We start from the raw sequence: 15,124 nt of genomic DNA, 5'->3' as shown, positions 1-15,124 counted from the left end.
TTTTTTTTTTTTTTTATATAAAGGTGATGAACAAGAATCTCTGTCTAGCTTGGATTTATAGCTAAATCTTTTAAGGTCATTTTAACCCACAGCTCTCAAGTTGATTCCAAGTCACAGCAACCCTACAGGGCAGAGTACAACTGTCCCACTGTGTTTCCAAGGTTGTACATCTTTATGGAAGCAGACTGCCTTAACTTATTTCCATGGAGTGGGTTCGAACTGCTTATCTTTTGGTTAGCAGCTGAATGCTTTGGCCACTGCCCTGCCAGATCTCCATAATGTGGAGCTAATTTCCCACTCTCTTATATGCACAGATTTTCTCCTTCTAAAGAAATAAGTGACTTTATCCTTTAAATGTTTGTTTTATTTAAAATACCATACATATCTAGTAATTCCTTTCTCTAAGCTGCTTGCCATTTCACTCATAAATACCCTTGCTACAAGGCTGACAATTCCTAGTGGCACAAGTCATCTCTGGTCAGATGGTATCTTGAGATATCTAGTAAGGGGTAGTTGCTCTTAGATCTCTCCCTTACTCACTAGTCTCCCAAACCCCAGTGAATTTGTTGGGAACCCATTAACACAAGGAGAGCCCTTGCTCTCTATTCATGCTCCATCTGGTCTGACTAAGCAACCTGTAATACTACATATGATCATTATATAACATCATCCTTTTTACTTTGATGCCAATAATAAATGGCTGTGGCAAATGTCACAGCACTTTGAAAGCCACTCAAAGGGTTAATGAAAAAGAATTAGATTTGTTTTTTGTTAAGACAAAGTACAACCACCTAATAGCATATGGCCTTTTACATATTCTCTCATAAACTGGCAAATTAGCTCAAATAGGGCACTCAAGTCAAATACCATTCAAGTCAGATGAATTACAAGTATTAATTATTATCAGCCTATTCACAATATTATTAATTCTCAAACACAGTGTCAAAACTCTGCTCTAAAATCAAGCCTACCATCAATTTTCTTTTCTTTTTTTTTTTTTAGGGGGTATTTCTGTCCTTTCTTAGGACTTGGAAGTGAAAGTTTAAAGGCAGCCAAGCATAATAGGGAGAAGATGATGATTAACCAAAATGTTTGGCACCTCCTAAAATATTTAGATACTTAAATTCTTTCTGAAAGAAGCTTAAGGCCATTGTTGTTTTTGTTGTTATATGCCGTTGATTCGGACCCGATTCATAGCGACCCCTCCTTGGGTTTCCGAGGCAGTATCACTACGGAAGTAGATTGCCCAACCTTCCTTCCGAGGGGTGGCTGGTGGGTTTGAACCACCAGCCTTCTGGCAACAATAAGTAGTACTGTGATAAATGAAGAAAATTTTGAAGTTGTCAAGGATTTCATTTTATTTGGATCCACAATCAACACCCGTGAAAGCAGCTCTCAAGAAATGAAACAAAGTATTGCATTGGGCAAATCTGCTGCAAAATACTTCTTTAAATTATTAAGGAGCAAAGATGTCACATTGAAGACTTAGGTGCCCCTAACTCAGTGGATGGTATTTTTAATTTCCTCATATGAATATGAAAGGAGGACAATGCATAAGGAAGAACAAAGAAAAATTGATTTCTTTGAATTATAGTGTTGGCAAAGAATATTGAATACATCATGGTCTTCCAGAATAAACAAATCTGTCTTGGATGAAAATGAGGATGGTGAGAATTCACCTCTCATGCTTTGATCATGTGGTCAGTGGGCACAAGTCCTTGGAGAGGGATATTATGCTTAGTAAGTTAGAGGGTCAGTGAAAGGAGGAACACCCTCAATAAGATGGATTGACATGGTGGCTGCAACGATGGGCTCAAACACAGAAATGATTGTGAGGATGGGACAGGACTGGGCAGTGTTTTGTTCTGTAGTACATAGTGTCAGTATGAGTAGAAACTGACTCAATGGCACCTAACAATAACAGTAAATGTGTAGTTGGATTGACAGTCACCTAGACATAAAGCAGTGAAAAATATCTGTGTACTAGTAGATACTCCAGGAGGTCTGGTGGTGTAGTCCCTAAGGCATTTGACTGCTAACCAGAGGGTTGGTGGTTCAAACCCACCAGCCACTCACTCCATGGAAGAAAGACTGGACCATCTACTTGCTTAAAGATTTACTGCCTCAGAAACCCAAAAGGGGTGGCTGTGAGTTGAATCGACTCTATGGCAGTGAGTGAGTGAGTAGATACTCTGGAGCCTGATATTCGCATGTATCCATCATTGTAATCTCCAGGCCGCACCAATGCCAGCTGGCAACTTTTTCTAGCTTCTTATTTGGTGCTCTCCCTTTGAACTTTCATTGAATACTAATTGTTTTTTAATACAGTAAATGTGAAGCTTTTGGGACAGGAAAGAGACATAGGAGTAAGAACACAGGATGTTAAAGATTGAATTGAATTCCCACAAAAGATATATTGAGCCCCTAACCCTTGTACCTGTGGATGAGGCCTTGTTTGGGAAATATCTTTGAAGATATTATCAGTTAAGTCAGGAGCTTTCATAGTGTAGTGCCTAGGGCACTTGCTTGCTAACCAGAAGACTGATGGTTCAAACCCACCAGCCACTCCTTGGAAGGAAGGTTGGGCAATCCACTTCTGTAGTGACACTGCCTCAGAAACCCAAGGAGGGGTCGCTATGAGTCAGGTTCAACTCAATGGCACATGACAACAACAACAACAGTTAAATCATACTAGAGAAGAGTGGATCCTTGTCCCAATCCTGTCTGTGTGATATCTTATAGAAGAGGGGAACAGAAACACAGACAATGACACACAAAGGAAGATATTATGCAAGAGTGGTCTACAAACCAAGAAAGGTCAAGATACATCTGCAGCACCAGAAGCTGAAAGAATTAAAGAAGGATCTTCCGCTAAATAAGACAGAGAGTGCATAGACCTGGAACAGCCCTGCATCAGGATTTCTAGCCTTCAGAACTGTGAGAAAATAAATTTCTGTTCTTTCAAGCCACTCACTTTGTCATATTTTCTTAAGGCAGCCCTAGGAAACTAACACACGGGATGATTTATCTTAATCTTATAATGCATGGAGATGAATATGGACCCACAATTTAATTAGAAAGTTCTCTCTGTATTACTCAATTCACATCACATTAGTTGATTCAGTAGGCATATTTTAAAAATCACTTGCTTTCTTCTCATTGAATATTTTCCAACTTCCCTGCAAAAAGAGAGGCTATATCTACTCTTTGGGAGCTCTGTTGGCATAGTGCCTAAGGCACTTTACTGCTCACCAGAAGGCTGGCGATTCAAACCCACCAGCCACTCCTCGAAGGAAGGTTGGGCAATCTACTTCCGTGGTGATACTGCCTGGGAGACCCAAGGAGGGGTCGCTATGAGTCGGGTCCCACTCGACGGCACATAACAACAACAACAACAACCTATCTTCTCCTTATCTCTATGTCTGTAGTATCTAATTCTGTCTCTCATATACATATACACATACACATATACATATGAAAATACATATATAGAGCGAGCTCTGGTAACACTATGGTTAAGCACTTGGCTGCTAACTAAAAGGTCATTGGTTCAAACCCACTAGCTACTGCATGGGAGAAAAAAAACTGGGAATCCACTCCCATGAAGATTACAGTTTAGAAAATGCTATGAAGCAGTTCTACTCTGCCCTTAGGGTTGCTATGAGTCAGAATCAACTTGACAGAACACAACAACAACTATATATAAATATTTAGTCATTCCAGAGATATTTTTTTAAATAAAACTTGCAAAAAAGATTGTGTATTTTCCCTGTAGGACTGTAAGAATGCAATGGGTATAGTTTTAACTTCTGAACACTAAACATTTCATGAAAGAAAGAAGTCAGGTAGCTGGAAAAGGTACATCTCTGCCACTTCTTACTGGAAATAATTATAGACAATGGCACTACACAGCATTATATATTTAGTATGATGCTAGATCTAATTACTACTAGTGTTTTGTATCTAATTCTGTGGACTTAATTTTCACAATGTCATTTAATCTGCATTATACTTTCTACACTTGCCATAGCGCTAGTTTAGTTATTTATAATTTTTTTTAAACAAATTCAATTGTTTTGAACTGTTCTTCCTACATTGGATTTAATAATTCTTAACTTTTATTGGGTCATGGACCTCTCTGAAAATCTGATGATAACTATGGAGCTTTTTCCTTGAAAATGCACTTAAGCACACACAGTGTGCACATTTTACATAAAGTTTGGCGGGCTTCGCAAGGCCCTGAAATTAGCCTGAGAACTCGTGAATGTATTTCTACTTGAATTTATCATATCTATTTCATCCATCCATTCATATATCCATCAAGCACTTTTGAATCTGCACTAAATTCAGTGTGCTTGTGCTAAGGCCTGGAAATACAAAGATAAATAGGACATGAGCTTCCCTCTTAAGGAGCTCAGAGTTTAGACTAGAGGGAAGATATACGTCCATAAAATGCAATACAGCATTATAGGTATTTGTGGGCTATGTAGGAGGCTGCAAAACACAAATTTTTTGTTCTGTGAGGGTAATATTAAGTACATGCTTTAAGAAACAGAAACCTTTTAAAAAGAATGTCTTTGTTATTCTATTTTTACATTAAAAAAACTGCAGTGGTTTTCCATTGTTCGAGGAAACAGAACAAACTTTTCAGTTTGAAATTTAAGAAACTTATTAACCAGAGTCCAATCTAGTTTTGTTCTGTCAGTTGTCAGCCAAGTTGTACTGGGTTAAGTTACATAAAATCTTTGGATTTCAATTTTCTTATCTACAATTGTAACAACAATATCATCAACAACAAAAATAACAACTAAGCACCATCTTATCTTGGAGGAATGGTAATGTTATTGGAAAATACCACATCATACTAAAGTTTTATGCTTATTATTTCTTGTGTATCAGAATGGCTAAAGATGAGGACTTTGGGCACAGCAAAATATCTGATCCATCTTGGTTTTGCCATTTTTTTTTTTTTTTTAAGATGTAAGATCTGGGGCAAATGATTAGGCCTGTTAATTGATTTAGTCATCTGCACAAAGAGAATGATAATATATACCCTAAAGTTTGCTGTCAGGATCAAATGAGACATTGCAAATAATCTCAGCACTTAACTAGAACCTAAAACCCATTCCTATTGAGTGGATTCTGATAAATATTAGTAATTATTATTACTACTAGGAGCTCTGGTAGCATAGTGGCTAAAGCACTTGACTGCTAACCAGAAGGCTGGCGGTTCAAACCCACCAGCCACTCCTCGGAAGGAAGGTTGGGCAATCCTACTTCCGTAGTGATACTGCCTTGGAAACCCAAGGAGGGGTCGCTATGAGTCGGGGCCGACTCGACAGCTCATAACAACAACAACAACAACATTATTACTACTACTCAAAGACTTAATTATAAGAATCTTTTGAAGAAATATAATTATCCCTATTTATAGGTAAGAAAAGAAGCTCTGGTGGCATAGTGCCTAAGACATTTGACTGCTAACCAGAAGTTTGGTGGGTCAAACCCACCAGCAGCTCTACAGAAGGAAGATAGGGCAGTCTACTTCTGTAAAGATTTACTGCCTCAGAAATCAACTAGATGGCGGTGGGTTTGTTTTTTTGGTTTGCAGGTAAGAAAACTGAGCTCCAGATAGTTAATAAATTTCTCAGTTCATATAGGCATTGAGAAGCATAGTTGGGATTCAAGTCTTTGACTCCAAAAGCCATGATTAATTCATACTGCCATTGAGAATGAGATAAAGACAGATGGGTAGGTAGGTAGATAGGAGAGAGGAAGCATTAAGAGAGTCAGACGTGGTACAGCCTTTGGCACATAGGCATTAGTTTTCCTCTTATCTTTTTCAATCATTATGTTCCTATTTGAACTTTCCATTTTGGCTGGGCTTATCTAGGCATTGACCCAGGGCGATATCACCCCTGGACTTTGTCCATGCTGTCCTGTCCTTCCCTCCATGTTAAATTCTTACTCCTGGGAGGCCCTCGGGAACATATTCTGCCTTTGAAATCCAAAGATTTTATGTAACTTAACCCAGTACAACTTGGCTGACAACTGACAAAACAAAACTAGATTGGACTCTGGTTAATAAGTTTCTTAAATTTCAAACTGAAAAGTTTGTTCTGTTTCCTCGAACAATGGAAAACCACTGCAGTTTTTTTAATGTAAAAATAGAATAACAAAGACATTCTTTTTAAAACGTTTCTGTTTGGATCAAATTCCCTGGGACCCATCTTTTCTATCCTTAAGGCTCTGGTAGGACTTACTATCTGTGTCATTCACTTGGCACTAATTGTACCCAGTCCCGTTATTGTTACCTTTCAGTCTCATATATTTTTTATCACTTCAGAATGATCATAAATCCTTGTAAGCAGGAGCCATGGTTTGAACATACAGTACCTGGAGAGCTGCTTGACATACACTCTGCTTCAATATCTGCCTCATGAATGTTTGAGTTTGTATCATTTTGAGAGATAATTTTAAAGAATGTCTTGCGGTAGTGTGAATAAAAACCCAAACCAACGAAACCTATTGTTGTCAAGTTGATTCTGACTCATAGCAACCTTATAGGACAAAGTCAAATTGCCCCAGAGGCTTTCTAAGCTATAAATCTTTATAGACATAAACTGCCACATCTTTCTCCCCTGGAACAGCTTGTGGGTTCGAACTGTTGGCCTTGCAGGTAGCAGTTGAACACTTAACCACTACATCACCAGGGCTCCTTTTTAGTGTAATAGAACTTTGAAATCATTACTTCAGTTACTGAGAAAATACAGTCCTATTTGCACTCTACTTCTTTAGAAATATGTCTAATATATAGAATAAGAAACATTTTATTCTTGTAGCTGAAAGATGGATGAAAAAGATAATAGTGTGAGGGTTTTATTGAAAATCATGGCCTTAAGAGAAATGTGATGAATTACTACAGAGGTTATCCTCTTTGCTAACTCTCTCAAGTTCTTTCAGTATTTTCCCAAGCAATGTGCTCTCAATAACGCTTATGTATCCTGACCACTCCACTTAAAATTGTAACTGCCCCCTCACCTGCCCAACCACCCAACTCTCCAGATTCTCATATCTTGCTCTGCATCTTTTTTAAAATAGCACTTAATCAATTTTTAACACACTATATAACTTACTTATTGACCATGTTTATTATTTATTGTCTCTCTCTAACTGTTGTGTTGCAAACTTCCTGAGGGCAAAGGCCTTTTCCCATTTTATTCATTGATGTATCCCAAGAGGTAAGACATTTATGGCATATAGTAAGTACTAATAAATATTTGAGTAATGAATGAATGGATGAATGAGTGGTAGAATAACAGTGACCTGAGAGTTTCTTTGTTGCTTGGTGTGATGGGCTTGTTCAGTGTTGGAGTGGATGGTCCCACCATAGGTCAATTGCTATTGCTACTTTTAAAGAGAAAGGCTACTGGGGCTAGTTAGAAGTTTTTTGTTTTTTGTTTTTTTTTTCCTAGAAAGAGTACCTTAGGCATGTAATTGTTCATATTCTTCTCCTCCTGGAATATTTGCTTAAATCTTTAATCTCCTTGGCAATCAGAAATCAAGTTTTGGGGAAGAGTAACCTTATACTTTATAAGTTTGAAGAGGTGATCAAAACAAGGAGTTGATACCATAACACCATTGTTTCTAACTGTGTCTATACTCTGTCAAGACTTAATTAATTTATGGGAAATAAAAACAATATAAGTATTAACTATGCATTAACTGACCTACAATACAGTAATAGTCCAACTGGTTTATGCCTCTTGGAAGATGTTCTGACTCCTTTACAAAGCACTTGTTAAAATTCCTTGACCTCTGAGTTTATTATAATATGATTTTTCTGATGGACATTGAAAGCAAGCCAAGCTGGAAAAGGTCTAATGATTCAACAAAGCTAGCAGTGTAACCCTTACTAATTATAGCAGGCAATTTATTATTTATTTATTTATTTATATTGTAATTTCGGTGAAAGTTTACAGAGCAAATTCACTTTCTATACAGCAGTTCACATATACTTTGTCTCATGACATTGACTACAATTTACCACAATGCAACAGCTCCCTTCCCACTTCCTCCTGATAGTTCCCTCTTCCGTGTCCATCCCTCCATGCACTCCTGCCCCCTGAGCTGTCTCCCTGTACATAAACACCCCTTCTTTCTCCCATGATTGGTCTCCCCAAGGAGCGTATCTTCCGCAGGTAAATATTCAACTCATATCCCTGTCTTTTGTTTGGCTGGAAGCCATAAGTGTGGGTTCAATTCCAGACCTGAAGGGCAGCTAGAGGCCATAGTCACGTGGTTCCATCAGGCTCTATCAGACCAGCAAACCTGGTCCCTGATTTTTTTCCAAATGATTTCGAGTTTTGTTCCACATTGTTCTCCCTCTCTATCCAAGATCTCCTACATGGATCCCCCTTTGAGTGGTTGATAGTGGTAGCTGGGCACCATCTTTCTTCTGGTCTCATAGTTGTATAGGTTGCAGATTGCATGGTGTGCCAGTTGCTAGGACTAAATATTTCCATGAATCTTTGGTTTTCTTCATTCTTCTTTGCTTTGGATGAGGAGAGACCCATCATTACCTCTAGATGGTTACTTGAAAGCTTTTAAGATCCCAGTCACTACTTGCCAAAGTAGGAGGTAGAACAGTGCTTTGTGTAGTATGTTACACCAATTGAGCTTGATGTTCCCTGTGACTATGGTCCTGAGCCCACAGTTTCAACTACTTGGTACCTCTGGGTAGCTGGCTCTGCCCAAGAAGTGACTACAAACTTGACCCTTGTCAGCTCTACTATATACCTGGGAATTCTTACAGAAAGTACAAATACACTTGTAGAAACATTGTCTGCCAACCCTATACATGGTCGTGGGCACACTCCCCTACAACAGGCAAATTTTTAAATTAATAATCACGATACTGAGTAATCATAAAGGAAACATGTTGTACATTGTCCCAGTTTCTAAATATCATAGCACTTTATTTCTTTATTTACAGCAGAAATTCTTTTATTACTTATGCATTACAGGTAATTAGAGATCTGCTTTCTATAATAGATTATAATATTAATGAACAGTGTGTTGGTACATTTCTCTCAAAAGTAATATACTATCATCCTTTCCAAAATATGTATTGGATTTCTTCCAAGTATAAGGGCAATTCCAATTCTTTGAAGAACATTTGAAAAATATATAAATAAAATAAAGAAAAAAATTACTTGTGATCCTATCACCTAAATCAAACACTTGTTCTTGGTCTATATCTGGGTCTATATATAAATTCCAACAATTTTTCACATTCTATTTTGTAACTTGAATTTTCCTCATGATAATAGATAATAAATATTTCTTAGCATAACATTTTAAAAAACTAAATTTTTCTTGCCATTTCTTCTATCATTTAATTTTTGTTTCTTAAGTTAGCAAAGAATTAATAAGTAAACATACATTATTCTATTATGTCATACACCAAAACAAAACAAAACAAAAAACTAAACTTACTGCCATCTAGGCAATTCCACCTCATAGTGACCCCCATTGGGTTTCCAAGGCTGTAAATCTTTATGGAAGCCAACTGCCTCATCTTTATTCCCCAAGCAGCTGGTGGGTTTGAACCACTGAACTTTTTGGTTAGCAGCCAAATGCCTTAACCACTACACCACCAGAGCTCCTTATTATTTCATATGGGGAAAAATTTTCTCTTTTTTTAAAAGAAATTTTCATTCAAGTTGTGCTTAAGAGGTGGTAGGCATTTTCCAAAGATGGCTGCCCAGCAATCCCTCTACTTCCTGTGTATACATTCTACTTCTCTTCAAGAGATAGAACCTAGGCCCCTTCCTTCACCTATTTAATCTAGCTTGGTTTTGTGTTTGATCGGAATACAAAAGATAAAAGTGGTGTTGACCCAGTTCTGGACCTTAAAAAGACTGGAAAATTTGCTTATACTCTCTTGGAATCCAGCTGCCATGATGTAAGGAAGTCCAGGCCATGCTACTGGAGAGAAGAGCCACATCAAGAATAAGCCACTATCTGGGGAGAGAGGCCACATGAGAAGAAAGGAGGGACTTAGAACTCTGGTAGCTAGTGCCTAAAGCACTTGGCTGCTAACCAGAAGACTGGGGTTCAGCCACTCCTTAGAAGGAAGGTTGGGCAATCTATTTCTGTAGTGATACTGCCTCAGAAACCCAAGGAGGAGTGCTATGAATTGGGTCTGACTCAAGGGCACATAACAACAACAACAATTCACAATCAGCACCAAGACCCCAGTTTATATGGTGAGTTCTTGGATTTTTCAGCTCAGTTAGGATGCCAAATCAATGCAGCTGCATAAGTGACCTCAGAATGTACCATACATAGCAGAACACACACCCAGTATACACTCAGAGTTCTGAGAAATGATAAACTGCTGTTGTTTTAAGCCACTAATTTAGGATAGTTAGCTAGATTTCAATAGACAGCTGATACAATGAGCTTTTGGTAACTAGAGGATTGTGTTTTTATTTTTTCATTTTGGACCTTATCTGAAGCTATTTGGTAGCTTTTCACAAGCTTAAGTGGGGGGAGATGCATAAGAAAGTAGTTCATTCTAAGTTCTTTGCTAGTATAAGCACTTAATTCCTTTTATCATTGGCATTGGGGAAATACCTATACAGACGTACTGGAAAAGTAGCCAGCGATTGCTGATGAGTTGAAAAATGGCAAAACACCTTAGCCATGTTGTACATGTCACAGCCCGACATGACCTGTGCTCCCAAGATAGCCTGGAGAAAGAGATGTCCCTGGTGATGGAGAAAAGAAGTAAGACCAGGAATGTAATTGTTTTCTGGTGGCAGGGATCTGTATAACTGACTGCTTTACTGACACATTAAAACCACAATGACTCTTGTTATAATACATTCTAGAGATATCAATAACTTATTCACTATATGTCAGTAATAGATGTGTAGAGGGAAGTTCACTTGCTAAGTTGGGTATAAATTATGAAGTTATTATGTTTTTTTTTTAAAAGGAGTGATATATTTTAAATTTCTGGATGTGTATTTCTGAGCTGTTTTTAAGAATTCTTACCTTTTTATAGACTCATTTCAACTCTACATTTGAAACCAGATGGTTTATTCTTGAACTGCAAGACTGAATATATTAACCTTTAATATAAACACACTTACTTATTGAGCAGTTGGTTACTCTTACATTTTTCTATATGACCTTGATGATGAAGGACCACTTTTTTTTTTTCTTTTCATGCTTACTAGTAACTTTGTTTGAGAGATCCAGACCACCCAATTTGGATGCTTTAATATATAAAAGTTAGAAATAAATTGGCATTGTTAAGGTACCCGAGATGAAAGGGCTGCCATCACTATATAATCTCAAATTGTAAAGAAGTAATTTGAGTTATTTTCTATGTGGGTTGACAAGGGAGCTTTTTGTGGGCTAGAGTTGATAAAACAAAGACTTATTCAAGTCGTGAAATGCATTCAAGAGTAAACAGCAGTAAATGACAAGAGACCTGTTTTGTCAGATGCGTTATGAAATGCTGGAATGACGTATCTTGCATAGTGGGGATAGGTTGGTTTGGCTGCAAAGGAGACCAGATGGGAAAGCTTTGTCTTGAATGCTATCACTCACTTTCTCCTCATCTTTTAAACATCATATGTTCTTAATAGTTTCTAAAGTTAGGGTTTTTCTAGTTTTACAGATTTTTTTTTTTTTTTAAACTTTTACATAACTAGAATTTTTGGTCCTGATCTGCTCTAGAAATTACATTTAAACCCACCTGGAACTGTAAAACGTCAGAAATGTTATGAATTAGCTTTTGAGTTGTGTTCAGCTATTCAGCTGTCTGTAAAAATGAAGTTGATGGAGTTTAATGAAGTCTAATAAAGCTGTGGTCTAATTCTACCAAATGTCAAATGCTTCATCTATTATTCTTACTCCCTAAATACTCTTAGAGAAAGAAAAGTGTGTTAGAATTTTACACTCCTGTTAGATTTTTATACAGGAAAATAAATAAATATGTTAGGATTAAAATGTTTTATAGGGAAGTGGGATAACATGCCTTAGGATTGACTGTGAAATATAAAACTAGAAGGTGACTGAGGGATTAGGTGAAGGGGAAAGCATCTGTACAAGTTGATTTTTTTTTTTTAATGTCAAGAAAATAAACTATAAGGAAAGGTTTACACACAGAAAGAAACGTTCTTTGATGGTTACCAGGGATACGAGGGGAGGGTTAGGAAAATCACTAAGTAGATAATAGATGTGTATTAATTTGGATAAAAAGAAAGGCAATATACAATAAAGTAGTGATGAGTATAATGTCACTAAGGCAAAGGAAGACATTGAGAGGTGCACAAGAGTTATAGACAGCAAGGGTAAGTACTATTACATATCTGTTGTTGTTAGGTGCCATTGGGTTGTCTCTGGCTCATAGTGACCCTATGTACTGCAGAACGGAACACCGCCCGATCCTGTGCCAACTCCATGATCCCGACTACACCTGGGCCCATCGCTGCAGCCACTGTGTCAGTCCATTTTGTTGAGAGCCTTCCCTTCTTTCATCGACCTTCACTTCCCCAAGCAGTATATCCTTCTCCAGGGAATGGTCTCTTCTGACAACATGACCAAAGTAGGTGAGATGAAGTCTGGCCATTCTCACTTCCAATGAGCATTCTGGCTGTACTTCATCCAGGACAGATTTGTTAGTTCTTTTAACAGTCCCTGGTGCTTTCAGCATTCTTCACCAGCACCACAACTGAAAAGCATCGACTTTGATCTTCCTTATTCATTGTTCAGCTCTCACATGCAATTGAAAATACATTTGCTTGTGTCAGGTACACTTTAGTCCTCAAGGAGACAACTTTGCTCTTCAGCACTTGAAAGAGGTCTTTTACAGCTGATATGCCCAGTGCTATACGTCATTTGTTACCTTGATTGCTGCTTCCTTTGGCATTGATTGCAGAACTAAGTAATATGAAGTCTTTGATGAGTTCAATCTTTTCTCCATTTACCATAATGTTGCTTATTGGTCCAGTTGTGAGCATTTTTGTTTTCTTTATATTGAGGTGTAATCCATACTGAGCTCTGGTAGCATAGTGGCTAAGTCACTTGCCTGCTAACCAGACGGCTGGCGGTTCAAACCCACCAGCCACTCCCAGACGGCTGACGGTTCAAACCCACCAGCCACTCCTCGGAAGGAAGGTTGGGCAATCCTACTTCCGTAGTGATACTGCCTCAGAAACCTAAGGAGGGGTCGCTATGAGTCAGGGCTGACTCGACGGCACATAACAACAACAACAACAATCCATACTGCAGACTGTATTCTTCAATTTTCATCAGTAAGTGTATCAAGTCATCCTCATTCTCAGCAAGGAAAGTTGTGTCATCAGCATATCGCAGGTTGTTAATGATTCTTCCTCCAATCCTGACACCATGTTCTTCATATAGTCTAGCTTCTTGGATTATTTGCTCAGTGTAGAAATTGAATAAGTGTGGTGAAAGGATACAACCCTGACACACTCCCTTCTTAATTTTAAACTATGCAGCGTCTCCTTGTTGTGTTCGAACGACAGCCTCCTGGTCTATGTACAGATTCCTCATGAGTACAATTAAGTGTTTTGGAATTCCCATTCTTCTTAATGTTATCCACAATTTGTTATGATCCACACAATTGAATGCTTGGGCACAGTCAATAAAACACAAGTAAATATCTTTCTGGTATTCTTTACTTTGAGCCAAGACGCATGTGATATCAGCAATGATATCCCTCATTCCATGTCCTCTTCTGAATCCAGCTTGCATTTCTGGATGTTCTCTGTCAGTATACTGCTGCGACCGTTTTTGAATTATTTTCGGTAAGATTTTACTTGAGTGTGATATTAATGATATCATTCTATAATTTCCACATTCTGTGGGATCACTTTTCTTTGCAATGTGTACAAATATGAATCTCTTCTAATCAGTTGGCCAGGTAGCTGTTTTCCAAATCTCCTGGCATAGCCAAGTGAATGTCTCCAGCATAGTATCTGTTTGTTGAAACATCTTAATGGATAGTCTGTCAATTCCTGGAGATTTGTTTTTTGCCACTTCCTTCAGTGCATCTTTGACTTCTTCCTTCAATACCACTTCTTCTTGATCATATGCCACCTCCTGAAATGGATGAGCATTGACCAATTCTTTTTGGTACAATGACTCTAGATTCCTTCCATCTTCTTTTGATGTTTCCTGCATCATTCAATATTTTGCTCATAGAATCTTACAACTCAAGGCTTAAATTTTTCCCTCAGTTCTTTCAGCTTGAGGAATGCCAAGTGCATTCTTCCCTTTTGATTTTCTAACTTCAGGTCTTTGCACATTTCATTATAGTAATTGACTTTGTCTTCTCTAGCTGCTCTTTGAAATCTTCTGTTGAGCTCTTTTATCTTGTCTTTCTTCCATTTGCTTTAGCTACTCTCCATTCATGGGCAAGTTTCAGAGTCTCTTCTGACATGCATTTTGTTTTTTTCTTCTTCTCCTGTCTTTTTAATGACTTTTGCTTTCTTCATGGATGATGTTCTTGATGTCATTCTACAGTTCCTCTGGTTTTTGGTCATTAGTGTTCAATGGATCAAATCTCTTCTCTAGTTTGTCTCTAAATTCAGGAGTGATATAATCAAGGCCATATTTTGGCCCTCATGGACTTCTTTTAATTGTCTTCAGCTTCATCTTGAACTTGCATATGAGCAATTGATGGTCTGTTCCACAGTCAGCTCTTGGACTTGTTTTTACTGAAGGTATTGAGCTTCTCTGTTGCCTCTTGCCACAGATGAAGTCAATCTGATTCCTGTGCACTCCATTTGGCGAAGTCCATGTGTATAGCCACCATTTGCGTTGTTGAAAAAAAGTATTTGCAATGAATAAGTCATTAGTCTTGTAAAATTGTCTTATGTGATCTCCAGCATTATTTCTATCACCAAGGCCAAAATTTCCAATACTGGTGATTCTTTTTTGTTTTCAACTTTCACATTCCAGTCACCAGTGACAATCAGCATATCTTGAGTGCATGTTTGGTCAATTTCAGATTGCAGAAATTGGTAAAAATCTTCAATTTCCTCATCTTTGGTTTTGGTGGCTAATGTATGAATTTGAA

The sequence above is a fragment of the Orycteropus afer genome, unplaced genomic scaffold, assembly GCF_000298275.1.
Source record: "Orycteropus afer afer isolate SDZICR_OR568_19922 unplaced genomic scaffold, OryAfe1.0 scaffold00001, whole genome shotgun sequence".
In the NCBI taxonomy this organism is placed as follows: Eukaryota; Metazoa; Chordata; class Mammalia; order Tubulidentata; family Orycteropodidae; genus Orycteropus; species Orycteropus afer.
Note: the sequence above shows the minus strand (reverse complement) of the source record.